General features: G+C 56.7%; 38 non-coding genes across 38 annotated transcripts; all 38 read left to right on the plus strand.

Annotated features, from left to right (window-relative positions):
- The first annotated feature begins 1 nt into the window (after window position 1).
- LOC129347140 (U2 spliceosomal RNA) lies at window positions 2–192 on the plus strand. Its single transcript, XR_008599260.1, has one exon. It is a non-coding gene; the product is annotated as a U2 spliceosomal RNA (small nuclear RNA).
- A 408-nt stretch (window positions 193–600) lies between these two features.
- LOC129347152 (U2 spliceosomal RNA) lies at window positions 601–791 on the plus strand. Its single transcript, XR_008599272.1, has one exon. It is a non-coding gene; the product is annotated as a U2 spliceosomal RNA (small nuclear RNA).
- Window positions 792–1,199: 408 nt separating this feature from the next.
- On the plus strand, window positions 1,200–1,390 carry LOC129347164 (U2 spliceosomal RNA). The gene has a single exon (XR_008599285.1). It is a non-coding gene; the product is annotated as a U2 spliceosomal RNA (small nuclear RNA).
- Window positions 1,391–1,798: 408 nt separating this feature from the next.
- On the plus strand, window positions 1,799–1,989 carry LOC129347176 (U2 spliceosomal RNA). Its single transcript, XR_008599297.1, has one exon. It is a non-coding gene; the product is annotated as a U2 spliceosomal RNA (small nuclear RNA).
- Window positions 1,990–2,397: 408 nt separating this feature from the next.
- On the plus strand, window positions 2,398–2,588 carry LOC129347181 (U2 spliceosomal RNA). The gene has a single exon (XR_008599301.1). It is a non-coding gene; the product is annotated as a U2 spliceosomal RNA (small nuclear RNA).
- A 408-nt stretch (window positions 2,589–2,996) lies between these two features.
- LOC129347141 (U2 spliceosomal RNA) lies at window positions 2,997–3,187 on the plus strand. The gene has a single exon (XR_008599261.1). It is a non-coding gene; the product is annotated as a U2 spliceosomal RNA (small nuclear RNA).
- A 408-nt stretch (window positions 3,188–3,595) lies between these two features.
- Window positions 3,596–3,786, plus strand: LOC129347142 (U2 spliceosomal RNA). Its single transcript, XR_008599262.1, has one exon. It is a non-coding gene; the product is annotated as a U2 spliceosomal RNA (small nuclear RNA).
- A 408-nt stretch (window positions 3,787–4,194) lies between these two features.
- On the plus strand, window positions 4,195–4,385 carry LOC129347143 (U2 spliceosomal RNA). Its single transcript, XR_008599263.1, has one exon. It is a non-coding gene; the product is annotated as a U2 spliceosomal RNA (small nuclear RNA).
- A 408-nt stretch (window positions 4,386–4,793) lies between these two features.
- On the plus strand, window positions 4,794–4,984 carry LOC129347144 (U2 spliceosomal RNA). Its single transcript, XR_008599264.1, has one exon. It is a non-coding gene; the product is annotated as a U2 spliceosomal RNA (small nuclear RNA).
- A 408-nt stretch (window positions 4,985–5,392) lies between these two features.
- Window positions 5,393–5,583, plus strand: LOC129347145 (U2 spliceosomal RNA). Its single transcript, XR_008599265.1, has one exon. It is a non-coding gene; the product is annotated as a U2 spliceosomal RNA (small nuclear RNA).
- Window positions 5,584–5,991: 408 nt separating this feature from the next.
- On the plus strand, window positions 5,992–6,182 carry LOC129347147 (U2 spliceosomal RNA). The gene has a single exon (XR_008599266.1). It is a non-coding gene; the product is annotated as a U2 spliceosomal RNA (small nuclear RNA).
- Window positions 6,183–6,590: 408 nt separating this feature from the next.
- On the plus strand, window positions 6,591–6,781 carry LOC129347148 (U2 spliceosomal RNA). Its single transcript, XR_008599267.1, has one exon. It is a non-coding gene; the product is annotated as a U2 spliceosomal RNA (small nuclear RNA).
- A 408-nt stretch (window positions 6,782–7,189) lies between these two features.
- On the plus strand, window positions 7,190–7,380 carry LOC129347149 (U2 spliceosomal RNA). Its single transcript, XR_008599268.1, has one exon. It is a non-coding gene; the product is annotated as a U2 spliceosomal RNA (small nuclear RNA).
- Window positions 7,381–7,788: 408 nt separating this feature from the next.
- LOC129347150 (U2 spliceosomal RNA) lies at window positions 7,789–7,979 on the plus strand. Its single transcript, XR_008599269.1, has one exon. It is a non-coding gene; the product is annotated as a U2 spliceosomal RNA (small nuclear RNA).
- A 408-nt stretch (window positions 7,980–8,387) lies between these two features.
- Window positions 8,388–8,578, plus strand: LOC129347151 (U2 spliceosomal RNA). Its single transcript, XR_008599271.1, has one exon. It is a non-coding gene; the product is annotated as a U2 spliceosomal RNA (small nuclear RNA).
- A 408-nt stretch (window positions 8,579–8,986) lies between these two features.
- LOC129347153 (U2 spliceosomal RNA) lies at window positions 8,987–9,177 on the plus strand. Its single transcript, XR_008599273.1, has one exon. It is a non-coding gene; the product is annotated as a U2 spliceosomal RNA (small nuclear RNA).
- A 408-nt stretch (window positions 9,178–9,585) lies between these two features.
- LOC129347154 (U2 spliceosomal RNA) lies at window positions 9,586–9,776 on the plus strand. Its single transcript, XR_008599274.1, has one exon. It is a non-coding gene; the product is annotated as a U2 spliceosomal RNA (small nuclear RNA).
- A 408-nt stretch (window positions 9,777–10,184) lies between these two features.
- Window positions 10,185–10,375, plus strand: LOC129347155 (U2 spliceosomal RNA). Its single transcript, XR_008599275.1, has one exon. It is a non-coding gene; the product is annotated as a U2 spliceosomal RNA (small nuclear RNA).
- A 408-nt stretch (window positions 10,376–10,783) lies between these two features.
- Window positions 10,784–10,974, plus strand: LOC129347156 (U2 spliceosomal RNA). The gene has a single exon (XR_008599277.1). It is a non-coding gene; the product is annotated as a U2 spliceosomal RNA (small nuclear RNA).
- A 408-nt stretch (window positions 10,975–11,382) lies between these two features.
- LOC129347158 (U2 spliceosomal RNA) lies at window positions 11,383–11,573 on the plus strand. Its single transcript, XR_008599278.1, has one exon. It is a non-coding gene; the product is annotated as a U2 spliceosomal RNA (small nuclear RNA).
- A 408-nt stretch (window positions 11,574–11,981) lies between these two features.
- LOC129347159 (U2 spliceosomal RNA) lies at window positions 11,982–12,172 on the plus strand. The gene has a single exon (XR_008599279.1). It is a non-coding gene; the product is annotated as a U2 spliceosomal RNA (small nuclear RNA).
- Window positions 12,173–12,580: 408 nt separating this feature from the next.
- On the plus strand, window positions 12,581–12,771 carry LOC129347160 (U2 spliceosomal RNA). Its single transcript, XR_008599280.1, has one exon. It is a non-coding gene; the product is annotated as a U2 spliceosomal RNA (small nuclear RNA).
- A 408-nt stretch (window positions 12,772–13,179) lies between these two features.
- Window positions 13,180–13,370, plus strand: LOC129347161 (U2 spliceosomal RNA). The gene has a single exon (XR_008599281.1). It is a non-coding gene; the product is annotated as a U2 spliceosomal RNA (small nuclear RNA).
- Window positions 13,371–13,778: 408 nt separating this feature from the next.
- LOC129347162 (U2 spliceosomal RNA) lies at window positions 13,779–13,969 on the plus strand. Its single transcript, XR_008599283.1, has one exon. It is a non-coding gene; the product is annotated as a U2 spliceosomal RNA (small nuclear RNA).
- A 408-nt stretch (window positions 13,970–14,377) lies between these two features.
- On the plus strand, window positions 14,378–14,568 carry LOC129347163 (U2 spliceosomal RNA). Its single transcript, XR_008599284.1, has one exon. It is a non-coding gene; the product is annotated as a U2 spliceosomal RNA (small nuclear RNA).
- Window positions 14,569–14,976: 408 nt separating this feature from the next.
- LOC129347165 (U2 spliceosomal RNA) lies at window positions 14,977–15,167 on the plus strand. Its single transcript, XR_008599286.1, has one exon. It is a non-coding gene; the product is annotated as a U2 spliceosomal RNA (small nuclear RNA).
- Window positions 15,168–15,575: 408 nt separating this feature from the next.
- On the plus strand, window positions 15,576–15,766 carry LOC129347166 (U2 spliceosomal RNA). The gene has a single exon (XR_008599287.1). It is a non-coding gene; the product is annotated as a U2 spliceosomal RNA (small nuclear RNA).
- A 408-nt stretch (window positions 15,767–16,174) lies between these two features.
- Window positions 16,175–16,365, plus strand: LOC129347167 (U2 spliceosomal RNA). The gene has a single exon (XR_008599288.1). It is a non-coding gene; the product is annotated as a U2 spliceosomal RNA (small nuclear RNA).
- A 408-nt stretch (window positions 16,366–16,773) lies between these two features.
- On the plus strand, window positions 16,774–16,964 carry LOC129347169 (U2 spliceosomal RNA). The gene has a single exon (XR_008599289.1). It is a non-coding gene; the product is annotated as a U2 spliceosomal RNA (small nuclear RNA).
- A 408-nt stretch (window positions 16,965–17,372) lies between these two features.
- On the plus strand, window positions 17,373–17,563 carry LOC129347170 (U2 spliceosomal RNA). Its single transcript, XR_008599290.1, has one exon. It is a non-coding gene; the product is annotated as a U2 spliceosomal RNA (small nuclear RNA).
- Window positions 17,564–17,971: 408 nt separating this feature from the next.
- On the plus strand, window positions 17,972–18,162 carry LOC129347171 (U2 spliceosomal RNA). Its single transcript, XR_008599291.1, has one exon. It is a non-coding gene; the product is annotated as a U2 spliceosomal RNA (small nuclear RNA).
- Window positions 18,163–18,570: 408 nt separating this feature from the next.
- On the plus strand, window positions 18,571–18,761 carry LOC129347172 (U2 spliceosomal RNA). Its single transcript, XR_008599292.1, has one exon. It is a non-coding gene; the product is annotated as a U2 spliceosomal RNA (small nuclear RNA).
- A 408-nt stretch (window positions 18,762–19,169) lies between these two features.
- Window positions 19,170–19,360, plus strand: LOC129347173 (U2 spliceosomal RNA). Its single transcript, XR_008599294.1, has one exon. It is a non-coding gene; the product is annotated as a U2 spliceosomal RNA (small nuclear RNA).
- A 408-nt stretch (window positions 19,361–19,768) lies between these two features.
- LOC129347174 (U2 spliceosomal RNA) lies at window positions 19,769–19,959 on the plus strand. The gene has a single exon (XR_008599295.1). It is a non-coding gene; the product is annotated as a U2 spliceosomal RNA (small nuclear RNA).
- A 408-nt stretch (window positions 19,960–20,367) lies between these two features.
- On the plus strand, window positions 20,368–20,558 carry LOC129347175 (U2 spliceosomal RNA). The gene has a single exon (XR_008599296.1). It is a non-coding gene; the product is annotated as a U2 spliceosomal RNA (small nuclear RNA).
- A 408-nt stretch (window positions 20,559–20,966) lies between these two features.
- LOC129347177 (U2 spliceosomal RNA) lies at window positions 20,967–21,157 on the plus strand. The gene has a single exon (XR_008599298.1). It is a non-coding gene; the product is annotated as a U2 spliceosomal RNA (small nuclear RNA).
- A 408-nt stretch (window positions 21,158–21,565) lies between these two features.
- LOC129347178 (U2 spliceosomal RNA) lies at window positions 21,566–21,756 on the plus strand. The gene has a single exon (XR_008599299.1). It is a non-coding gene; the product is annotated as a U2 spliceosomal RNA (small nuclear RNA).
- Window positions 21,757–22,164: 408 nt separating this feature from the next.
- Window positions 22,165–22,355, plus strand: LOC129347180 (U2 spliceosomal RNA). The gene has a single exon (XR_008599300.1). It is a non-coding gene; the product is annotated as a U2 spliceosomal RNA (small nuclear RNA).
- The last annotated feature ends 302 nt before the right edge of the window (window positions 22,356–22,657 follow it).

Consider the following 22,657-nt stretch of genomic DNA (forward strand, 5'->3'; position numbering starts at 1 on the left):
TATCGCTTCTCGGCCTTTTGGCTAAGATCAAGTGTAGTATCTGTTCTTATCAGTTTAATATCTGATATGCTCTCTATTTGAGAGCTACATATTAAACGGATTTTTGGGAATGGGAGGTGCTCTAGGGGCTTGCTCCTTGCCCTCCATGCATCGGTCCGGTATTGCAGTGCCTCCGGAAGCGGTGCCCTGCCCCTTGGGGGCATTCTTTTCTCTGTAGTGCCAAAGAAAGAAAGAAAAAGGAAAGAAGGCATGGGCGGAAAAGGGCTGTGGCCTGTTCGTGCTGTGCTTGGAGAAAACCACCTGAGCAGTAAGTGCAAAGCGCTGCCTGGCAGCTTGCCTCCAGGGTCTCGCCTGGCCTGGCCCCGCCTCCCAGGGAGGAGTATGCAAATGAGCCACAGGCCTCCAGGCAGCCCCAAGCTCCTCCTCACCTGGGAGGAGGAGACTGAAGCCCAGCCTGTGCTGCCAATGCCACCCCCCCCCCCTTGGCTCCTTTTTTTTTTAAAGGGATGGGCGCCTGCCCCAGGGGCATGGTGGCGCGCTCACCATGTCCTAAGGGGAGATGCTGTCGGTACGAGTGCCCGGGTCCCAGCCAGGTCTGGTATCGCTTCTCGGCCTTTTGGCTAAGATCAAGTGTAGTATCTGTTCTTATCAGTTTAATATCTGATATGCTCTCTATTTGAGAGCTACATATTAAACGGATTTTTGGGAATGGGAGGTGCTCTAGGGGCTTGCTCCTTGCCCTCCATGCATCGGTCCGGTATTGCAGTGCCTCCGGAAGCGGTGCCCTGCCCCTTGGGGGCATTCTTTTCTCTGTAGTGCCAAAGAAAGAAAGAAAAAGGAAAGAAGGCATGGGCGGAAAAGGGCTGTGGCCTGTTCGTGCTGTGCTTGGAGAAAACCACCTGAGCAGTAAGTGCAAAGCGCTGCCTGGCAGCTTGCCTCCAGGGTCTCGCCTGGCCTGGCCCCGCCTCCCAGGGAGGAGTATGCAAATGAGCCACAGGCCTCCAGGCAGCCCCAAGCTCCTCCTCACCTGGGAGGAGGAGACTGAAGCCCAGCCTGTGCTGCCAATGCCACCCCCCCCCCCTTGGCTCCTTTTTTTTTTAAAGGGATGGGCGCCTGCCCCAGGGGCATGGTGGCGCGCTCACCATGTCCTAAGGGGAGATGCTGTCGGTACGAGTGCCCGGGTCCCAGCCAGGTCTGGTATCGCTTCTCGGCCTTTTGGCTAAGATCAAGTGTAGTATCTGTTCTTATCAGTTTAATATCTGATATGCTCTCTATTTGAGAGCTACATATTAAACGGATTTTTGGGAATGGGAGGTGCTCTAGGGGCTTGCTCCTTGCCCTCCATGCATCGGTCCGGTATTGCAGTGCCTCCGGAAGCGGTGCCCTGCCCCTTGGGGGCATTCTTTTCTCTGTAGTGCCAAAGAAAGAAAGAAAAAGGAAAGAAGGCATGGGCGGAAAAGGGCTGTGGCCTGTTCGTGCTGTGCTTGGAGAAAACCACCTGAGCAGTAAGTGCAAAGCGCTGCCTGGCAGCTTGCCTCCAGGGTCTCGCCTGGCCTGGCCCCGCCTCCCAGGGAGGAGTATGCAAATGAGCCACAGGCCTCCAGGCAGCCCCAAGCTCCTCCTCACCTGGGAGGAGGAGACTGAAGCCCAGCCTGTGCTGCCAATGCCACCCCCCCCCCCTTGGCTCCTTTTTTTTTTAAAGGGATGGGCGCCTGCCCCAGGGGCATGGTGGCGCGCTCACCATGTCCTAAGGGGAGATGCTGTCGGTACGAGTGCCCGGGTCCCAGCCAGGTCTGGTATCGCTTCTCGGCCTTTTGGCTAAGATCAAGTGTAGTATCTGTTCTTATCAGTTTAATATCTGATATGCTCTCTATTTGAGAGCTACATATTAAACGGATTTTTGGGAATGGGAGGTGCTCTAGGGGCTTGCTCCTTGCCCTCCATGCATCGGTCCGGTATTGCAGTGCCTCCGGAAGCGGTGCCCTGCCCCTTGGGGGCATTCTTTTCTCTGTAGTGCCAAAGAAAGAAAGAAAAAGGAAAGAAGGCATGGGCGGAAAAGGGCTGTGGCCTGTTCGTGCTGTGCTTGGAGAAAACCACCTGAGCAGTAAGTGCAAAGCGCTGCCTGGCAGCTTGCCTCCAGGGTCTCGCCTGGCCTGGCCCCGCCTCCCAGGGAGGAGTATGCAAATGAGCCACAGGCCTCCAGGCAGCCCCAAGCTCCTCCTCACCTGGGAGGAGGAGACTGAAGCCCAGCCTGTGCTGCCAATGCCACCCCCCCCCCCTTGGCTCCTTTTTTTTTTAAAGGGATGGGCGCCTGCCCCAGGGGCATGGTGGCGCGCTCACCATGTCCTAAGGGGAGATGCTGTCGGTACGAGTGCCCGGGTCCCAGCCAGGTCTGGTATCGCTTCTCGGCCTTTTGGCTAAGATCAAGTGTAGTATCTGTTCTTATCAGTTTAATATCTGATATGCTCTCTATTTGAGAGCTACATATTAAACGGATTTTTGGGAATGGGAGGTGCTCTAGGGGCTTGCTCCTTGCCCTCCATGCATCGGTCCGGTATTGCAGTGCCTCCGGAAGCGGTGCCCTGCCCCTTGGGGGCATTCTTTTCTCTGTAGTGCCAAAGAAAGAAAGAAAAAGGAAAGAAGGCATGGGCGGAAAAGGGCTGTGGCCTGTTCGTGCTGTGCTTGGAGAAAACCACCTGAGCAGTAAGTGCAAAGCGCTGCCTGGCAGCTTGCCTCCAGGGTCTCGCCTGGCCTGGCCCCGCCTCCCAGGGAGGAGTATGCAAATGAGCCACAGGCCTCCAGGCAGCCCCAAGCTCCTCCTCACCTGGGAGGAGGAGACTGAAGCCCAGCCTGTGCTGCCAATGCCACCCCCCCCCCCTTGGCTCCTTTTTTTTTTAAAGGGATGGGCGCCTGCCCCAGGGGCATGGTGGCGCGCTCACCATGTCCTAAGGGGAGATGCTGTCGGTACGAGTGCCCGGGTCCCAGCCAGGTCTGGTATCGCTTCTCGGCCTTTTGGCTAAGATCAAGTGTAGTATCTGTTCTTATCAGTTTAATATCTGATATGCTCTCTATTTGAGAGCTACATATTAAACGGATTTTTGGGAATGGGAGGTGCTCTAGGGGCTTGCTCCTTGCCCTCCATGCATCGGTCCGGTATTGCAGTGCCTCCGGAAGCGGTGCCCTGCCCCTTGGGGGCATTCTTTTCTCTGTAGTGCCAAAGAAAGAAAGAAAAAGGAAAGAAGGCATGGGCGGAAAAGGGCTGTGGCCTGTTCGTGCTGTGCTTGGAGAAAACCACCTGAGCAGTAAGTGCAAAGCGCTGCCTGGCAGCTTGCCTCCAGGGTCTCGCCTGGCCTGGCCCCGCCTCCCAGGGAGGAGTATGCAAATGAGCCACAGGCCTCCAGGCAGCCCCAAGCTCCTCCTCACCTGGGAGGAGGAGACTGAAGCCCAGCCTGTGCTGCCAATGCCACCCCCCCCCCCTTGGCTCCTTTTTTTTTTAAAGGGATGGGCGCCTGCCCCAGGGGCATGGTGGCGCGCTCACCATGTCCTAAGGGGAGATGCTGTCGGTACGAGTGCCCGGGTCCCAGCCAGGTCTGGTATCGCTTCTCGGCCTTTTGGCTAAGATCAAGTGTAGTATCTGTTCTTATCAGTTTAATATCTGATATGCTCTCTATTTGAGAGCTACATATTAAACGGATTTTTGGGAATGGGAGGTGCTCTAGGGGCTTGCTCCTTGCCCTCCATGCATCGGTCCGGTATTGCAGTGCCTCCGGAAGCGGTGCCCTGCCCCTTGGGGGCATTCTTTTCTCTGTAGTGCCAAAGAAAGAAAGAAAAAGGAAAGAAGGCATGGGCGGAAAAGGGCTGTGGCCTGTTCGTGCTGTGCTTGGAGAAAACCACCTGAGCAGTAAGTGCAAAGCGCTGCCTGGCAGCTTGCCTCCAGGGTCTCGCCTGGCCTGGCCCCGCCTCCCAGGGAGGAGTATGCAAATGAGCCACAGGCCTCCAGGCAGCCCCAAGCTCCTCCTCACCTGGGAGGAGGAGACTGAAGCCCAGCCTGTGCTGCCAATGCCACCCCCCCCCCCTTGGCTCCTTTTTTTTTTAAAGGGATGGGCGCCTGCCCCAGGGGCATGGTGGCGCGCTCACCATGTCCTAAGGGGAGATGCTGTCGGTACGAGTGCCCGGGTCCCAGCCAGGTCTGGTATCGCTTCTCGGCCTTTTGGCTAAGATCAAGTGTAGTATCTGTTCTTATCAGTTTAATATCTGATATGCTCTCTATTTGAGAGCTACATATTAAACGGATTTTTGGGAATGGGAGGTGCTCTAGGGGCTTGCTCCTTGCCCTCCATGCATCGGTCCGGTATTGCAGTGCCTCCGGAAGCGGTGCCCTGCCCCTTGGGGGCATTCTTTTCTCTGTAGTGCCAAAGAAAGAAAGAAAAAGGAAAGAAGGCATGGGCGGAAAAGGGCTGTGGCCTGTTCGTGCTGTGCTTGGAGAAAACCACCTGAGCAGTAAGTGCAAAGCGCTGCCTGGCAGCTTGCCTCCAGGGTCTCGCCTGGCCTGGCCCCGCCTCCCAGGGAGGAGTATGCAAATGAGCCACAGGCCTCCAGGCAGCCCCAAGCTCCTCCTCACCTGGGAGGAGGAGACTGAAGCCCAGCCTGTGCTGCCAATGCCACCCCCCCCCCCTTGGCTCCTTTTTTTTTTAAAGGGATGGGCGCCTGCCCCAGGGGCATGGTGGCGCGCTCACCATGTCCTAAGGGGAGATGCTGTCGGTACGAGTGCCCGGGTCCCAGCCAGGTCTGGTATCGCTTCTCGGCCTTTTGGCTAAGATCAAGTGTAGTATCTGTTCTTATCAGTTTAATATCTGATATGCTCTCTATTTGAGAGCTACATATTAAACGGATTTTTGGGAATGGGAGGTGCTCTAGGGGCTTGCTCCTTGCCCTCCATGCATCGGTCCGGTATTGCAGTGCCTCCGGAAGCGGTGCCCTGCCCCTTGGGGGCATTCTTTTCTCTGTAGTGCCAAAGAAAGAAAGAAAAAGGAAAGAAGGCATGGGCGGAAAAGGGCTGTGGCCTGTTCGTGCTGTGCTTGGAGAAAACCACCTGAGCAGTAAGTGCAAAGCGCTGCCTGGCAGCTTGCCTCCAGGGTCTCGCCTGGCCTGGCCCCGCCTCCCAGGGAGGAGTATGCAAATGAGCCACAGGCCTCCAGGCAGCCCCAAGCTCCTCCTCACCTGGGAGGAGGAGACTGAAGCCCAGCCTGTGCTGCCAATGCCACCCCCCCCCCCTTGGCTCCTTTTTTTTTTAAAGGGATGGGCGCCTGCCCCAGGGGCATGGTGGCGCGCTCACCATGTCCTAAGGGGAGATGCTGTCGGTACGAGTGCCCGGGTCCCAGCCAGGTCTGGTATCGCTTCTCGGCCTTTTGGCTAAGATCAAGTGTAGTATCTGTTCTTATCAGTTTAATATCTGATATGCTCTCTATTTGAGAGCTACATATTAAACGGATTTTTGGGAATGGGAGGTGCTCTAGGGGCTTGCTCCTTGCCCTCCATGCATCGGTCCGGTATTGCAGTGCCTCCGGAAGCGGTGCCCTGCCCCTTGGGGGCATTCTTTTCTCTGTAGTGCCAAAGAAAGAAAGAAAAAGGAAAGAAGGCATGGGCGGAAAAGGGCTGTGGCCTGTTCGTGCTGTGCTTGGAGAAAACCACCTGAGCAGTAAGTGCAAAGCGCTGCCTGGCAGCTTGCCTCCAGGGTCTCGCCTGGCCTGGCCCCGCCTCCCAGGGAGGAGTATGCAAATGAGCCACAGGCCTCCAGGCAGCCCCAAGCTCCTCCTCACCTGGGAGGAGGAGACTGAAGCCCAGCCTGTGCTGCCAATGCCACCCCCCCCCCCTTGGCTCCTTTTTTTTTTAAAGGGATGGGCGCCTGCCCCAGGGGCATGGTGGCGCGCTCACCATGTCCTAAGGGGAGATGCTGTCGGTACGAGTGCCCGGGTCCCAGCCAGGTCTGGTATCGCTTCTCGGCCTTTTGGCTAAGATCAAGTGTAGTATCTGTTCTTATCAGTTTAATATCTGATATGCTCTCTATTTGAGAGCTACATATTAAACGGATTTTTGGGAATGGGAGGTGCTCTAGGGGCTTGCTCCTTGCCCTCCATGCATCGGTCCGGTATTGCAGTGCCTCCGGAAGCGGTGCCCTGCCCCTTGGGGGCATTCTTTTCTCTGTAGTGCCAAAGAAAGAAAGAAAAAGGAAAGAAGGCATGGGCGGAAAAGGGCTGTGGCCTGTTCGTGCTGTGCTTGGAGAAAACCACCTGAGCAGTAAGTGCAAAGCGCTGCCTGGCAGCTTGCCTCCAGGGTCTCGCCTGGCCTGGCCCCGCCTCCCAGGGAGGAGTATGCAAATGAGCCACAGGCCTCCAGGCAGCCCCAAGCTCCTCCTCACCTGGGAGGAGGAGACTGAAGCCCAGCCTGTGCTGCCAATGCCACCCCCCCCCCCTTGGCTCCTTTTTTTTTTAAAGGGATGGGCGCCTGCCCCAGGGGCATGGTGGCGCGCTCACCATGTCCTAAGGGGAGATGCTGTCGGTACGAGTGCCCGGGTCCCAGCCAGGTCTGGTATCGCTTCTCGGCCTTTTGGCTAAGATCAAGTGTAGTATCTGTTCTTATCAGTTTAATATCTGATATGCTCTCTATTTGAGAGCTACATATTAAACGGATTTTTGGGAATGGGAGGTGCTCTAGGGGCTTGCTCCTTGCCCTCCATGCATCGGTCCGGTATTGCAGTGCCTCCGGAAGCGGTGCCCTGCCCCTTGGGGGCATTCTTTTCTCTGTAGTGCCAAAGAAAGAAAGAAAAAGGAAAGAAGGCATGGGCGGAAAAGGGCTGTGGCCTGTTCGTGCTGTGCTTGGAGAAAACCACCTGAGCAGTAAGTGCAAAGCGCTGCCTGGCAGCTTGCCTCCAGGGTCTCGCCTGGCCTGGCCCCGCCTCCCAGGGAGGAGTATGCAAATGAGCCACAGGCCTCCAGGCAGCCCCAAGCTCCTCCTCACCTGGGAGGAGGAGACTGAAGCCCAGCCTGTGCTGCCAATGCCACCCCCCCCCCCTTGGCTCCTTTTTTTTTTAAAGGGATGGGCGCCTGCCCCAGGGGCATGGTGGCGCGCTCACCATGTCCTAAGGGGAGATGCTGTCGGTACGAGTGCCCGGGTCCCAGCCAGGTCTGGTATCGCTTCTCGGCCTTTTGGCTAAGATCAAGTGTAGTATCTGTTCTTATCAGTTTAATATCTGATATGCTCTCTATTTGAGAGCTACATATTAAACGGATTTTTGGGAATGGGAGGTGCTCTAGGGGCTTGCTCCTTGCCCTCCATGCATCGGTCCGGTATTGCAGTGCCTCCGGAAGCGGTGCCCTGCCCCTTGGGGGCATTCTTTTCTCTGTAGTGCCAAAGAAAGAAAGAAAAAGGAAAGAAGGCATGGGCGGAAAAGGGCTGTGGCCTGTTCGTGCTGTGCTTGGAGAAAACCACCTGAGCAGTAAGTGCAAAGCGCTGCCTGGCAGCTTGCCTCCAGGGTCTCGCCTGGCCTGGCCCCGCCTCCCAGGGAGGAGTATGCAAATGAGCCACAGGCCTCCAGGCAGCCCCAAGCTCCTCCTCACCTGGGAGGAGGAGACTGAAGCCCAGCCTGTGCTGCCAATGCCACCCCCCCCCCCTTGGCTCCTTTTTTTTTTAAAGGGATGGGCGCCTGCCCCAGGGGCATGGTGGCGCGCTCACCATGTCCTAAGGGGAGATGCTGTCGGTACGAGTGCCCGGGTCCCAGCCAGGTCTGGTATCGCTTCTCGGCCTTTTGGCTAAGATCAAGTGTAGTATCTGTTCTTATCAGTTTAATATCTGATATGCTCTCTATTTGAGAGCTACATATTAAACGGATTTTTGGGAATGGGAGGTGCTCTAGGGGCTTGCTCCTTGCCCTCCATGCATCGGTCCGGTATTGCAGTGCCTCCGGAAGCGGTGCCCTGCCCCTTGGGGGCATTCTTTTCTCTGTAGTGCCAAAGAAAGAAAGAAAAAGGAAAGAAGGCATGGGCGGAAAAGGGCTGTGGCCTGTTCGTGCTGTGCTTGGAGAAAACCACCTGAGCAGTAAGTGCAAAGCGCTGCCTGGCAGCTTGCCTCCAGGGTCTCGCCTGGCCTGGCCCCGCCTCCCAGGGAGGAGTATGCAAATGAGCCACAGGCCTCCAGGCAGCCCCAAGCTCCTCCTCACCTGGGAGGAGGAGACTGAAGCCCAGCCTGTGCTGCCAATGCCACCCCCCCCCCCTTGGCTCCTTTTTTTTTTAAAGGGATGGGCGCCTGCCCCAGGGGCATGGTGGCGCGCTCACCATGTCCTAAGGGGAGATGCTGTCGGTACGAGTGCCCGGGTCCCAGCCAGGTCTGGTATCGCTTCTCGGCCTTTTGGCTAAGATCAAGTGTAGTATCTGTTCTTATCAGTTTAATATCTGATATGCTCTCTATTTGAGAGCTACATATTAAACGGATTTTTGGGAATGGGAGGTGCTCTAGGGGCTTGCTCCTTGCCCTCCATGCATCGGTCCGGTATTGCAGTGCCTCCGGAAGCGGTGCCCTGCCCCTTGGGGGCATTCTTTTCTCTGTAGTGCCAAAGAAAGAAAGAAAAAGGAAAGAAGGCATGGGCGGAAAAGGGCTGTGGCCTGTTCGTGCTGTGCTTGGAGAAAACCACCTGAGCAGTAAGTGCAAAGCGCTGCCTGGCAGCTTGCCTCCAGGGTCTCGCCTGGCCTGGCCCCGCCTCCCAGGGAGGAGTATGCAAATGAGCCACAGGCCTCCAGGCAGCCCCAAGCTCCTCCTCACCTGGGAGGAGGAGACTGAAGCCCAGCCTGTGCTGCCAATGCCACCCCCCCCCCCTTGGCTCCTTTTTTTTTTAAAGGGATGGGCGCCTGCCCCAGGGGCATGGTGGCGCGCTCACCATGTCCTAAGGGGAGATGCTGTCGGTACGAGTGCCCGGGTCCCAGCCAGGTCTGGTATCGCTTCTCGGCCTTTTGGCTAAGATCAAGTGTAGTATCTGTTCTTATCAGTTTAATATCTGATATGCTCTCTATTTGAGAGCTACATATTAAACGGATTTTTGGGAATGGGAGGTGCTCTAGGGGCTTGCTCCTTGCCCTCCATGCATCGGTCCGGTATTGCAGTGCCTCCGGAAGCGGTGCCCTGCCCCTTGGGGGCATTCTTTTCTCTGTAGTGCCAAAGAAAGAAAGAAAAAGGAAAGAAGGCATGGGCGGAAAAGGGCTGTGGCCTGTTCGTGCTGTGCTTGGAGAAAACCACCTGAGCAGTAAGTGCAAAGCGCTGCCTGGCAGCTTGCCTCCAGGGTCTCGCCTGGCCTGGCCCCGCCTCCCAGGGAGGAGTATGCAAATGAGCCACAGGCCTCCAGGCAGCCCCAAGCTCCTCCTCACCTGGGAGGAGGAGACTGAAGCCCAGCCTGTGCTGCCAATGCCACCCCCCCCCCCTTGGCTCCTTTTTTTTTTAAAGGGATGGGCGCCTGCCCCAGGGGCATGGTGGCGCGCTCACCATGTCCTAAGGGGAGATGCTGTCGGTACGAGTGCCCGGGTCCCAGCCAGGTCTGGTATCGCTTCTCGGCCTTTTGGCTAAGATCAAGTGTAGTATCTGTTCTTATCAGTTTAATATCTGATATGCTCTCTATTTGAGAGCTACATATTAAACGGATTTTTGGGAATGGGAGGTGCTCTAGGGGCTTGCTCCTTGCCCTCCATGCATCGGTCCGGTATTGCAGTGCCTCCGGAAGCGGTGCCCTGCCCCTTGGGGGCATTCTTTTCTCTGTAGTGCCAAAGAAAGAAAGAAAAAGGAAAGAAGGCATGGGCGGAAAAGGGCTGTGGCCTGTTCGTGCTGTGCTTGGAGAAAACCACCTGAGCAGTAAGTGCAAAGCGCTGCCTGGCAGCTTGCCTCCAGGGTCTCGCCTGGCCTGGCCCCGCCTCCCAGGGAGGAGTATGCAAATGAGCCACAGGCCTCCAGGCAGCCCCAAGCTCCTCCTCACCTGGGAGGAGGAGACTGAAGCCCAGCCTGTGCTGCCAATGCCACCCCCCCCCCCTTGGCTCCTTTTTTTTTTAAAGGGATGGGCGCCTGCCCCAGGGGCATGGTGGCGCGCTCACCATGTCCTAAGGGGAGATGCTGTCGGTACGAGTGCCCGGGTCCCAGCCAGGTCTGGTATCGCTTCTCGGCCTTTTGGCTAAGATCAAGTGTAGTATCTGTTCTTATCAGTTTAATATCTGATATGCTCTCTATTTGAGAGCTACATATTAAACGGATTTTTGGGAATGGGAGGTGCTCTAGGGGCTTGCTCCTTGCCCTCCATGCATCGGTCCGGTATTGCAGTGCCTCCGGAAGCGGTGCCCTGCCCCTTGGGGGCATTCTTTTCTCTGTAGTGCCAAAGAAAGAAAGAAAAAGGAAAGAAGGCATGGGCGGAAAAGGGCTGTGGCCTGTTCGTGCTGTGCTTGGAGAAAACCACCTGAGCAGTAAGTGCAAAGCGCTGCCTGGCAGCTTGCCTCCAGGGTCTCGCCTGGCCTGGCCCCGCCTCCCAGGGAGGAGTATGCAAATGAGCCACAGGCCTCCAGGCAGCCCCAAGCTCCTCCTCACCTGGGAGGAGGAGACTGAAGCCCAGCCTGTGCTGCCAATGCCACCCCCCCCCCCTTGGCTCCTTTTTTTTTTAAAGGGATGGGCGCCTGCCCCAGGGGCATGGTGGCGCGCTCACCATGTCCTAAGGGGAGATGCTGTCGGTACGAGTGCCCGGGTCCCAGCCAGGTCTGGTATCGCTTCTCGGCCTTTTGGCTAAGATCAAGTGTAGTATCTGTTCTTATCAGTTTAATATCTGATATGCTCTCTATTTGAGAGCTACATATTAAACGGATTTTTGGGAATGGGAGGTGCTCTAGGGGCTTGCTCCTTGCCCTCCATGCATCGGTCCGGTATTGCAGTGCCTCCGGAAGCGGTGCCCTGCCCCTTGGGGGCATTCTTTTCTCTGTAGTGCCAAAGAAAGAAAGAAAAAGGAAAGAAGGCATGGGCGGAAAAGGGCTGTGGCCTGTTCGTGCTGTGCTTGGAGAAAACCACCTGAGCAGTAAGTGCAAAGCGCTGCCTGGCAGCTTGCCTCCAGGGTCTCGCCTGGCCTGGCCCCGCCTCCCAGGGAGGAGTATGCAAATGAGCCACAGGCCTCCAGGCAGCCCCAAGCTCCTCCTCACCTGGGAGGAGGAGACTGAAGCCCAGCCTGTGCTGCCAATGCCACCCCCCCCCCCTTGGCTCCTTTTTTTTTTAAAGGGATGGGCGCCTGCCCCAGGGGCATGGTGGCGCGCTCACCATGTCCTAAGGGGAGATGCTGTCGGTACGAGTGCCCGGGTCCCAGCCAGGTCTGGTATCGCTTCTCGGCCTTTTGGCTAAGATCAAGTGTAGTATCTGTTCTTATCAGTTTAATATCTGATATGCTCTCTATTTGAGAGCTACATATTAAACGGATTTTTGGGAATGGGAGGTGCTCTAGGGGCTTGCTCCTTGCCCTCCATGCATCGGTCCGGTATTGCAGTGCCTCCGGAAGCGGTGCCCTGCCCCTTGGGGGCATTCTTTTCTCTGTAGTGCCAAAGAAAGAAAGAAAAAGGAAAGAAGGCATGGGCGGAAAAGGGCTGTGGCCTGTTCGTGCTGTGCTTGGAGAAAACCACCTGAGCAGTAAGTGCAAAGCGCTGCCTGGCAGCTTGCCTCCAGGGTCTCGCCTGGCCTGGCCCCGCCTCCCAGGGAGGAGTATGCAAATGAGCCACAGGCCTCCAGGCAGCCCCAAGCTCCTCCTCACCTGGGAGGAGGAGACTGAAGCCCAGCCTGTGCTGCCAATGCCACCCCCCCCCCCTTGGCTCCTTTTTTTTTTAAAGGGATGGGCGCCTGCCCCAGGGGCATGGTGGCGCGCTCACCATGTCCTAAGGGGAGATGCTGTCGGTACGAGTGCCCGGGTCCCAGCCAGGTCTGGTATCGCTTCTCGGCCTTTTGGCTAAGATCAAGTGTAGTATCTGTTCTTATCAGTTTAATATCTGATATGCTCTCTATTTGAGAGCTACATATTAAACGGATTTTTGGGAATGGGAGGTGCTCTAGGGGCTTGCTCCTTGCCCTCCATGCATCGGTCCGGTATTGCAGTGCCTCCGGAAGCGGTGCCCTGCCCCTTGGGGGCATTCTTTTCTCTGTAGTGCCAAAGAAAGAAAGAAAAAGGAAAGAAGGCATGGGCGGAAAAGGGCTGTGGCCTGTTCGTGCTGTGCTTGGAGAAAACCACCTGAGCAGTAAGTGCAAAGCGCTGCCTGGCAGCTTGCCTCCAGGGTCTCGCCTGGCCTGGCCCCGCCTCCCAGGGAGGAGTATGCAAATGAGCCACAGGCCTCCAGGCAGCCCCAAGCTCCTCCTCACCTGGGAGGAGGAGACTGAAGCCCAGCCTGTGCTGCCAATGCCACCCCCCCCCCCTTGGCTCCTTTTTTTTTTAAAGGGATGGGCGCCTGCCCCAGGGGCATGGTGGCGCGCTCACCATGTCCTAAGGGGAGATGCTGTCGGTACGAGTGCCCGGGTCCCAGCCAGGTCTGGTATCGCTTCTCGGCCTTTTGGCTAAGATCAAGTGTAGTATCTGTTCTTATCAGTTTAATATCTGATATGCTCTCTATTTGAGAGCTACATATTAAACGGATTTTTGGGAATGGGAGGTGCTCTAGGGGCTTGCTCCTTGCCCTCCATGCATCGGTCCGGTATTGCAGTGCCTCCGGAAGCGGTGCCCTGCCCCTTGGGGGCATTCTTTTCTCTGTAGTGCCAAAGAAAGAAAGAAAAAGGAAAGAAGGCATGGGCGGAAAAGGGCTGTGGCCTGTTCGTGCTGTGCTTGGAGAAAACCACCTGAGCAGTAAGTGCAAAGCGCTGCCTGGCAGCTTGCCTCCAGGGTCTCGCCTGGCCTGGCCCCGCCTCCCAGGGAGGAGTATGCAAATGAGCCACAGGCCTCCAGGCAGCCCCAAGCTCCTCCTCACCTGGGAGGAGGAGACTGAAGCCCAGCCTGTGCTGCCAATGCCACCCCCCCCCCCTTGGCTCCTTTTTTTTTTAAAGGGATGGGCGCCTGCCCCAGGGGCATGGTGGCGCGCTCACCATGTCCTAAGGGGAGATGCTGTCGGTACGAGTGCCCGGGTCCCAGCCAGGTCTGGTATCGCTTCTCGGCCTTTTGGCTAAGATCAAGTGTAGTATCTGTTCTTATCAGTTTAATATCTGATATGCTCTCTATTTGAGAGCTACATATTAAACGGATTTTTGGGAATGGGAGGTGCTCTAGGGGCTTGCTCCTTGCCCTCCATGCATCGGTCCGGTATTGCAGTGCCTCCGGAAGCGGTGCCCTGCCCCTTGGGGGCATTCTTTTCTCTGTAGTGCCAAAGAAAGAAAGAAAAAGGAAAGAAGGCATGGGCGGAAAAGGGCTGTGGCCTGTTCGTGCTGTGCTTGGAGAAAACCACCTGAGCAGTAAGTGCAAAGCGCTGCCTGGCAGCTTGCCTCCAGGGTCTCGCCTGGCCTGGCCCCGCCTCCCAGGGAGGAGTATGCAAATGAGCCACAGGCCTCCAGGCAGCCCCAAGCTCCTCCTCACCTGGGAGGAGGAGACTGAAGCCCAGCCTGTGCTGCCAATGCCACCCCCCCCCCCTTGGCTCCTTTTTTTTTTAAAGGGATGGGCGCCTGCCCCAGGGGCATGGTGGCGCGCTCACCATGTCCTAAGGGGAGATGCTGTCGGTACGAGTGCCCGGGTCCCAGCCAGGTCTGGTATCGCTTCTCGGCCTTTTGGCTAAGATCAAGTGTAGTATCTGTTCTTATCAGTTTAATATCTGATATGCTCTCTATTTGAGAGCTACATATTAAACGGATTTTTGGGAATGGGAGGTGCTCTAGGGGCTTGCTCCTTGCCCTCCATGCATCGGTCCGGTATTGCAGTGCCTCCGGAAGCGGTGCCCTGCCCCTTGGGGGCATTCTTTTCTCTGTAGTGCCAAAGAAAGAAAGAAAAAGGAAAGAAGGCATGGGCGGAAAAGGGCTGTGGCCTGTTCGTGCTGTGCTTGGAGAAAACCACCTGAGCAGTAAGTGCAAAGCGCTGCCTGGCAGCTTGCCTCCAGGGTCTCGCCTGGCCTGGCCCCGCCTCCCAGGGAGGAGTATGCAAATGAGCCACAGGCCTCCAGGCAGCCCCAAGCTCCTCCTCACCTGGGAGGAGGAGACTGAAGCCCAGCCTGTGCTGCCAATGCCACCCCCCCCCCCTTGGCTCCTTTTTTTTTTAAAGGGATGGGCGCCTGCCCCAGGGGCATGGTGGCGCGCTCACCATGTCCTAAGGGGAGATGCTGTCGGTACGAGTGCCCGGGTCCCAGCCAGGTCTGGTATCGCTTCTCGGCCTTTTGGCTAAGATCAAGTGTAGTATCTGTTCTTATCAGTTTAATATCTGATATGCTCTCTATTTGAGAGCTACATATTAAACGGATTTTTGGGAATGGGAGGTGCTCTAGGGGCTTGCTCCTTGCCCTCCATGCATCGGTCCGGTATTGCAGTGCCTCCGGAAGCGGTGCCCTGCCCCTTGGGGGCATTCTTTTCTCTGTAGTGCCAAAGAAAGAAAGAAAAAGGAAAGAAGGCATGGGCGGAAAAGGGCTGTGGCCTGTTCGTGCTGTGCTTGGAGAAAACCACCTGAGCAGTAAGTGCAAAGCGCTGCCTGGCAGCTTGCCTCCAGGGTCTCGCCTGGCCTGGCCCCGCCTCCCAGGGAGGAGTATGCAAATGAGCCACAGGCCTCCAGGCAGCCCCAAGCTCCTCCTCACCTGGGAGGAGGAGACTGAAGCCCAGCCTGTGCTGCCAATGCCACCCCCCCCCCCTTGGCTCCTTTTTTTTTTAAAGGGATGGGCGCCTGCCCCAGGGGCATGGTGGCGCGCTCACCATGTCCTAAGGGGAGATGCTGTCGGTACGAGTGCCCGGGTCCCAGCCAGGTCTGGTATCGCTTCTCGGCCTTTTGGCTAAGATCAAGTGTAGTATCTGTTCTTATCAGTTTAATATCTGATATGCTCTCTATTTGAGAGCTACATATTAAACGGATTTTTGGGAATGGGAGGTGCTCTAGGGGCTTGCTCCTTGCCCTCCATGCATCGGTCCGGTATTGCAGTGCCTCCGGAAGCGGTGCCCTGCCCCTTGGGGGCATTCTTTTCTCTGTAGTGCCAAAGAAAGAAAGAAAAAGGAAAGAAGGCATGGGCGGAAAAGGGCTGTGGCCTGTTCGTGCTGTGCTTGGAGAAAACCACCTGAGCAGTAAGTGCAAAGCGCTGCCTGGCAGCTTGCCTCCAGGGTCTCGCCTGGCCTGGCCCCGCCTCCCAGGGAGGAGTATGCAAATGAGCCACAGGCCTCCAGGCAGCCCCAAGCTCCTCCTCACCTGGGAGGAGGAGACTGAAGCCCAGCCTGTGCTGCCAATGCCACCCCCCCCCCCTTGGCTCCTTTTTTTTTTAAAGGGATGGGCGCCTGCCCCAGGGGCATGGTGGCGCGCTCACCATGTCCTAAGGGGAGATGCTGTCGGTACGAGTGCCCGGGTCCCAGCCAGGTCTGGTATCGCTTCTCGGCCTTTTGGCTAAGATCAAGTGTAGTATCTGTTCTTATCAGTTTAATATCTGATATGCTCTCTATTTGAGAGCTACATATTAAACGGATTTTTGGGAATGGGAGGTGCTCTAGGGGCTTGCTCCTTGCCCTCCATGCATCGGTCCGGTATTGCAGTGCCTCCGGAAGCGGTGCCCTGCCCCTTGGGGGCATTCTTTTCTCTGTAGTGCCAAAGAAAGAAAGAAAAAGGAAAGAAGGCATGGGCGGAAAAGGGCTGTGGCCTGTTCGTGCTGTGCTTGGAGAAAACCACCTGAGCAGTAAGTGCAAAGCGCTGCCTGGCAGCTTGCCTCCAGGGTCTCGCCTGGCCTGGCCCCGCCTCCCAGGGAGGAGTATGCAAATGAGCCACAGGCCTCCAGGCAGCCCCAAGCTCCTCCTCACCTGGGAGGAGGAGACTGAAGCCCAGCCTGTGCTGCCAATGCCACCCCCCCCCCCTTGGCTCCTTTTTTTTTTAAAGGGATGGGCGCCTGCCCCAGGGGCATGGTGGCGCGCTCACCATGTCCTAAGGGGAGATGCTGTCGGTACGAGTGCCCGGGTCCCAGCCAGGTCTGGTATCGCTTCTCGGCCTTTTGGCTAAGATCAAGTGTAGTATCTGTTCTTATCAGTTTAATATCTGATATGCTCTCTATTTGAGAGCTACATATTAAACGGATTTTTGGGAATGGGAGGTGCTCTAGGGGCTTGCTCCTTGCCCTCCATGCATCGGTCCGGTATTGCAGTGCCTCCGGAAGCGGTGCCCTGCCCCTTGGGGGCATTCTTTTCTCTGTAGTGCCAAAGAAAGAAAGAAAAAGGAAAGAAGGCATGGGCGGAAAAGGGCTGTGGCCTGTTCGTGCTGTGCTTGGAGAAAACCACCTGAGCAGTAAGTGCAAAGCGCTGCCTGGCAGCTTGCCTCCAGGGTCTCGCCTGGCCTGGCCCCGCCTCCCAGGGAGGAGTATGCAAATGAGCCACAGGCCTCCAGGCAGCCCCAAGCTCCTCCTCACCTGGGAGGAGGAGACTGAAGCCCAGCCTGTGCTGCCAATGCCACCCCCCCCCCCTTGGCTCCTTTTTTTTTTAAAGGGATGGGCGCCTGCCCCAGGGGCATGGTGGCGCGCTCACCATGTCCTAAGGGGAGATGCTGTCGGTACGAGTGCCCGGGTCCCAGCCAGGTCTGGTATCGCTTCTCGGCCTTTTGGCTAAGATCAAGTGTAGTATCTGTTCTTATCAGTTTAATATCTGATATGCTCTCTATTTGAGAGCTACATATTAAACGGATTTTTGGGAATGGGAGGTGCTCTAGGGGCTTGCTCCTTGCCCTCCATGCATCGGTCCGGTATTGCAGTGCCTCCGGAAGCGGTGCCCTGCCCCTTGGGGGCATTCTTTTCTCTGTAGTGCCAAAGAAAGAAAGAAAAAGGAAAGAAGGCATGGGCGGAAAAGGGCTGTGGCCTGTTCGTGCTGTGCTTGGAGAAAACCACCTGAGCAGTAAGTGCAAAGCGCTGCCTGGCAGCTTGCCTCCAGGGTCTCGCCTGGCCTGGCCCCGCCTCCCAGGGAGGAGTATGCAAATGAGCCACAGGCCTCCAGGCAGCCCCAAGCTCCTCCTCACCTGGGAGGAGGAGACTGAAGCCCAGCCTGTGCTGCCAATGCCACCCCCCCCCCCTTGGCTCCTTTTTTTTTTAAAGGGATGGGCGCCTGCCCCAGGGGCATGGTGGCGCGCTCACCATGTCCTAAGGGGAGATGCTGTCGGTACGAGTGCCCGGGTCCCAGCCAGGTCTGGTATCGCTTCTCGGCCTTTTGGCTAAGATCAAGTGTAGTATCTGTTCTTATCAGTTTAATATCTGATATGCTCTCTATTTGAGAGCTACATATTAAACGGATTTTTGGGAATGGGAGGTGCTCTAGGGGCTTGCTCCTTGCCCTCCATGCATCGGTCCGGTATTGCAGTGCCTCCGGAAGCGGTGCCCTGCCCCTTGGGGGCATTCTTTTCTCTGTAGTGCCAAAGAAAGAAAGAAAAAGGAAAGAAGGCATGGGCGGAAAAGGGCTGTGGCCTGTTCGTGCTGTGCTTGGAGAAAACCACCTGAGCAGTAAGTGCAAAGCGCTGCCTGGCAGCTTGCCTCCAGGGTCTCGCCTGGCCTGGCCCCGCCTCCCAGGGAGGAGTATGCAAATGAGCCACAGGCCTCCAGGCAGCCCCAAGCTCCTCCTCACCTGGGAGGAGGAGACTGAAGCCCAGCCTGTGCTGCCAATGCCACCCCCCCCCCCTTGGCTCCTTTTTTTTTTAAAGGGATGGGCGCCTGCCCCAGGGGCATGGTGGCGCGCTCACCATGTCCTAAGGGGAGATGCTGTCGGTACGAGTGCCCGGGTCCCAGCCAGGTCTGGTATCGCTTCTCGGCCTTTTGGCTAAGATCAAGTGTAGTATCTGTTCTTATCAGTTTAATATCTGATATGCTCTCTATTTGAGAGCTACATATTAAACGGATTTTTGGGAATGGGAGGTGCTCTAGGGGCTTGCTCCTTGCCCTCCATGCATCGGTCCGGTATTGCAGTGCCTCCGGAAGCGGTGCCCTGCCCCTTGGGGGCATTCTTTTCTCTGTAGTGCCAAAGAAAGAAAGAAAAAGGAAAGAAGGCATGGGCGGAAAAGGGCTGTGGCCTGTTCGTGCTGTGCTTGGAGAAAACCACCTGAGCAGTAAGTGCAAAGCGCTGCCTGGCAGCTTGCCTCCAGGGTCTCGCCTGGCCTGGCCCCGCCTCCCAGGGAGGAGTATGCAAATGAGCCACAGGCCTCCAGGCAGCCCCAAGCTCCTCCTCACCTGGGAGGAGGAGACTGAAGCCCAGCCTGTGCTGCCAATGCCACCCCCCCCCCCTTGGCTCCTTTTTTTTTTAAAGGGATGGGCGCCTGCCCCAGGGGCATGGTGGCGCGCTCACCATGTCCTAAGGGGAGATGCTGTCGGTACGAGTGCCCGGGTCCCAGCCAGGTCTGGTATCGCTTCTCGGCCTTTTGGCTAAGATCAAGTGTAGTATCTGTTCTTATCAGTTTAATATCTGATATGCTCTCTATTTGAGAGCTACATATTAAACGGATTTTTGGGAATGGGAGGTGCTCTAGGGGCTTGCTCCTTGCCCTCCATGCATCGGTCCGGTATTGCAGTGCCTCCGGAAGCGGTGCCCTGCCCCTTGGGGGCATTCTTTTCTCTGTAGTGCCAAAGAAAGAAAGAAAAAGGAAAGAAGGCATGGGCGGAAAAGGGCTGTGGCCTGTTCGTGCTGTGCTTGGAGAAAACCACCTGAGCAGTAAGTGCAAAGCGCTGCCTGGCAGCTTGCCTCCAGGGTCTCGCCTGGCCTGGCCCCGCCTCCCAGGGAGGAGTATGCAAATGAGCCACAGGCCTCCAGGCAGCCCCAAGCTCCTCCTCACCTGGGAGGAGGAGACTGAAGCCCAGCCTGTGCTGCCAATGCCACCCCCCCCCCCTTGGCTCCTTTTTTTTTTAAAGGGATGGGCGCCTGCCCCAGGGGCATGGTGGCGCGCTCACCATGTCCTAAGGGGAGATGCTGTCGGTACGAGTGCCCGGGTCCCAGCCAGGTCTGGTATCGCTTCTCGGCCTTTTGGCTAAGATCAAGTGTAGTATCTGTTCTTATCAGTTTAATATCTGATATGCTCTCTATTTGAGAGCTACATATTAAACGGATTTTTGGGAATGGGAGGTGCTCTAGGGGCTTGCTCCTTGCCCTCCATGCATCGGTCCGGTATTGCAGTGCCTCCGGAAGCGGTGCCCTGCCCCTTGGGGGCATTCTTTTCTCTGTAGTGCCAAAGAAAGAAAGAAAAAGGAAAGAAGGCATGGGCGGAAAAGGGCTGTGGCCTGTTCGTGCTGTGCTTGGAGAAAACCACCTGAGCAGTAAGTGCAAAGCGCTGCCTGGCAGCTTGCCTCCAGGGTCTCGCCTGGCCTGGCCCCGCCTCCCAGGGAGGAGTATGCAAATGAGCCACAGGCCTCCAGGCAGCCCCAAGCTCCTCCTCACCTGGGAGGAGGAGACTGAAGCCCAGCCTGTGCTGCCAATGCCACCCCCCCCCCCTTGGCTCCTTTTTTTTTTAAAGGGATGGGCGCCTGCCCCAGGGGCATGGTGGCGCGCTCACCATGTCCTAAGGGGAGATGCTGTCGGTACGAGTGCCCGGGTCCCAGCCAGGTCTGGTATCGCTTCTCGGCCTTTTGGCTAAGATCAAGTGTAGTATCTGTTCTTATCAGTTTAATATCTGATATGCTCTCTATTTGAGAGCTACATATTAAACGGATTTTTGGGAATGGGAGGTGCTCTAGGGGCTTGCTCCTTGCCCTCCATGCATCGGTCCGGTATTGCAGTGCCTCCGGAAGCGGTGCCCTGCCCCTTGGGGGCATTCTTTTCTCTGTAGTGCCAAAGAAAGAAAGAAAAAGGAAAGAAGGCATGGGCGGAAAAGGGCTGTGGCCTGTTCGTGCTGTGCTTGGAGAAAACCACCTGAGCAGTAAGTGCAAAGCGCTGCCTGGCAGCTTGCCTCCAGGGTCTCGCCTGGCCTGGCCCCGCCTCCCAGGGAGGAGTATGCAAATGAGCCACAGGCCTCCAGGCAGCCCCAAGCTCCTCCTCACCTGGGAGGAGGAGACTGAAGCCCAGCCTGTGCTGCCAATGCCACCCCCCCCCCCTTGGCTCCTTTTTTTTTTAAAGGGATGGGCGCCTGCCCCAGGGGCATGGTGGCGCGCTCACCATGTCCTAAGGGGAGATGCTGTCGGTACGAGTGCCCGGGTCCCAGCCAGGTCTGGTATCGCTTCTCGGCCTTTTGGCTAAGATCAAGTGTAGTATCTGTTCTTATCAGTTTAATATCTGATATGCTCTCTATTTGAGAGCTACATATTAAACGGATTTTTGGGAATGGGAGGTGCTCTAGGGGCTTGCTCCTTGCCCTCCATGCATCGGTCCGGTATTGCAGTGCCTCCGGAAGCGGTGCCCTGCCCCTTGGGGGCATTCTTTTCTCTGTAGTGCCAAAGAAAGAAAGAAAAAGGAAAGAAGGCATGGGCGGAAAAGGGCTGTGGCCTGTTCGTGCTGTGCTTGGAGAAAACCACCTGAGCAGTAAGTGCAAAGCGCTGCCTGGCAGCTTGCCTCCAGGGTCTCGCCTGGCCTGGCCCCGCCTCCCAGGGAGGAGTATGCAAATGAGCCACAGGCCTCCAGGCAGCCCCAAGCTCCTCCTCACCTGGGAGGAGGAGACTGAAGCCCAGCCTGTGCTGCCAATGCCACCCCCCCCCCCTTGGCTCCTTTTTTTTTTAAAGGGATGGGCGCCTGCCCCAGGGGCATGGTGGCGCGCTCACCATGTCCTAAGGGGAGATGCTGTCGGTACGAGTGCCCGGGTCCCAGCCAGGTCTGGTATCGCTTCTCGGCCTTTTGGCTAAGATCAAGTGTAGTATCTGTTCTTATCAGTTTAATATCTGATATGCTCTCTATTTGAGAGCTACATATTAAACGGATTTTTGGGAATGGGAGGTGCTCTAGGGGCTTGCTCCTTGCCCTCCATGCATCGGTCCGGTATTGCAGTGCCTCCGGAAGCGGTGCCCTGCCCCTTGGGGGCATTCTTTTCTCTGTAGTGCCAAAGAAAGAAAGAAAAAGGAAAGAAGGCATGGGCGGAAAAGGGCTGTGGCCTGTTCGTGCTGTGCTTGGAGAAAACCACCTGAGCAGTAAGTGCAAAGCGCTGCCTGGCAGCTTGCCTCCAGGGTCTCGCCTGGCCTGGCCCCGCCTCCCAGGGAGGAGTATGCAAATGAGCCACAGGCCTCCAGGCAGCCCCAAGCTCCTCCTCACCTGGGAGGAGGAGACTGAAGCCCAGCCTGTGCTGCCAATGCCACCCCCCCCCCCTTGGCTCCTTTTTTTTTTAAAGGGATGGGCGCCTGCCCCAGGGGCATGGTGGCGCGCTCACCATGTCCTAAGGGGAGATGCTGTCGGTACGAGTGCCCGGGTCCCAGCCAGGTCTGGTATCGCTTCTCGGCCTTTTGGCTAAGATCAAGTGTAGTATCTGTTCTTATCAGTTTAATATCTGATATGCTCTCTATTTGAGAGCTACATATTAAACGGATTTTTGGGAATGGGAGGTGCTCTAGGGGCTTGCTCCTTGCCCTCCATGCATCGGTCCGGTATTGCAGTGCCTCCGGAAGCGGTGCCCTGCCCCTTGGGGGCATTCTTTTCTCTGTAGTGCCAAAGAAAGAAAGAAAAAGGAAAGAAGGCATGGGCGGAAAAGGGCTGTGGCCTGTTCGTGCTGTGCTTGGAGAAAACCACCTGAGCAGTAAGTGCAAAGCGCTGCCTGGCAGCTTGCCTCCAGGGTCTCGCCTGGCCTGGCCCCGCCTCCCAGGGAGGAGTATGCAAATGAGCCACAGGCCTCCAGGCAGCCCCAAGCTCCTCCTCACCTGGGAGGAGGAGACTGAAGCCCAGCCTGTGCTGCCAATGCCACCCCCCCCCCCTTGGCTCCTTTTTTTTTTAAAGGGATGGGCGCCTGCCCCAGGGGCATGGTGGCGCGCTCACCATGTCCTAAGGGGAGATGCTGTCGGTACGAGTGCCCGGGTCCCAGCCAGGTCTGGTATCGCTTCTCGGCCTTTTGGCTAAGATCAAGTGTAGTATCTGTTCTTATCAGTTTAATATCTGATATGCTCTCTATTTGAGAGCTACATATTAAACGGATTTTTGGGAATGGGAGGTGCTCTAGGGGCTTGCTCCTTGCCCTCCATGCATCGGTCCGGTATTGCAGTGCCTCCGGAAGCGGTGCCCTGCCCCTTGGGGGCATTCTTTTCTCTGTAGTGCCAAAGAAAGAAAGAAAAAGGAAAGAAGGCATGGGCGGAAAAGGGCTGTGGCCTGTTCGTGCTGTGCTTGGAGAAAACCACCTGAGCAGTAAGTGCAAAGCGCTGCCTGGCAGCTTGCCTCCAGGGTCTCGCCTGGCCTGGCCCCGCCTCCCAGGGAGGAGTATGCAAATGAGCCACAGGCCTCCAGGCAGCCCCAAGCTCCTCCTCACCTGGGAGGAGGAGACTGAAGCCCAGCCTGTGCTGCCAATGCCACCCCCCCCCCCCTTGGCTCCTTT

Source organism: Eublepharis macularius, unplaced genomic scaffold, assembly GCF_028583425.1.
Source record: "Eublepharis macularius isolate TG4126 unplaced genomic scaffold, MPM_Emac_v1.0 Eublepharis_72, whole genome shotgun sequence".
Classification (NCBI taxonomy): Eukaryota; Metazoa; Chordata; class Lepidosauria; order Squamata; family Eublepharidae; genus Eublepharis; species Eublepharis macularius.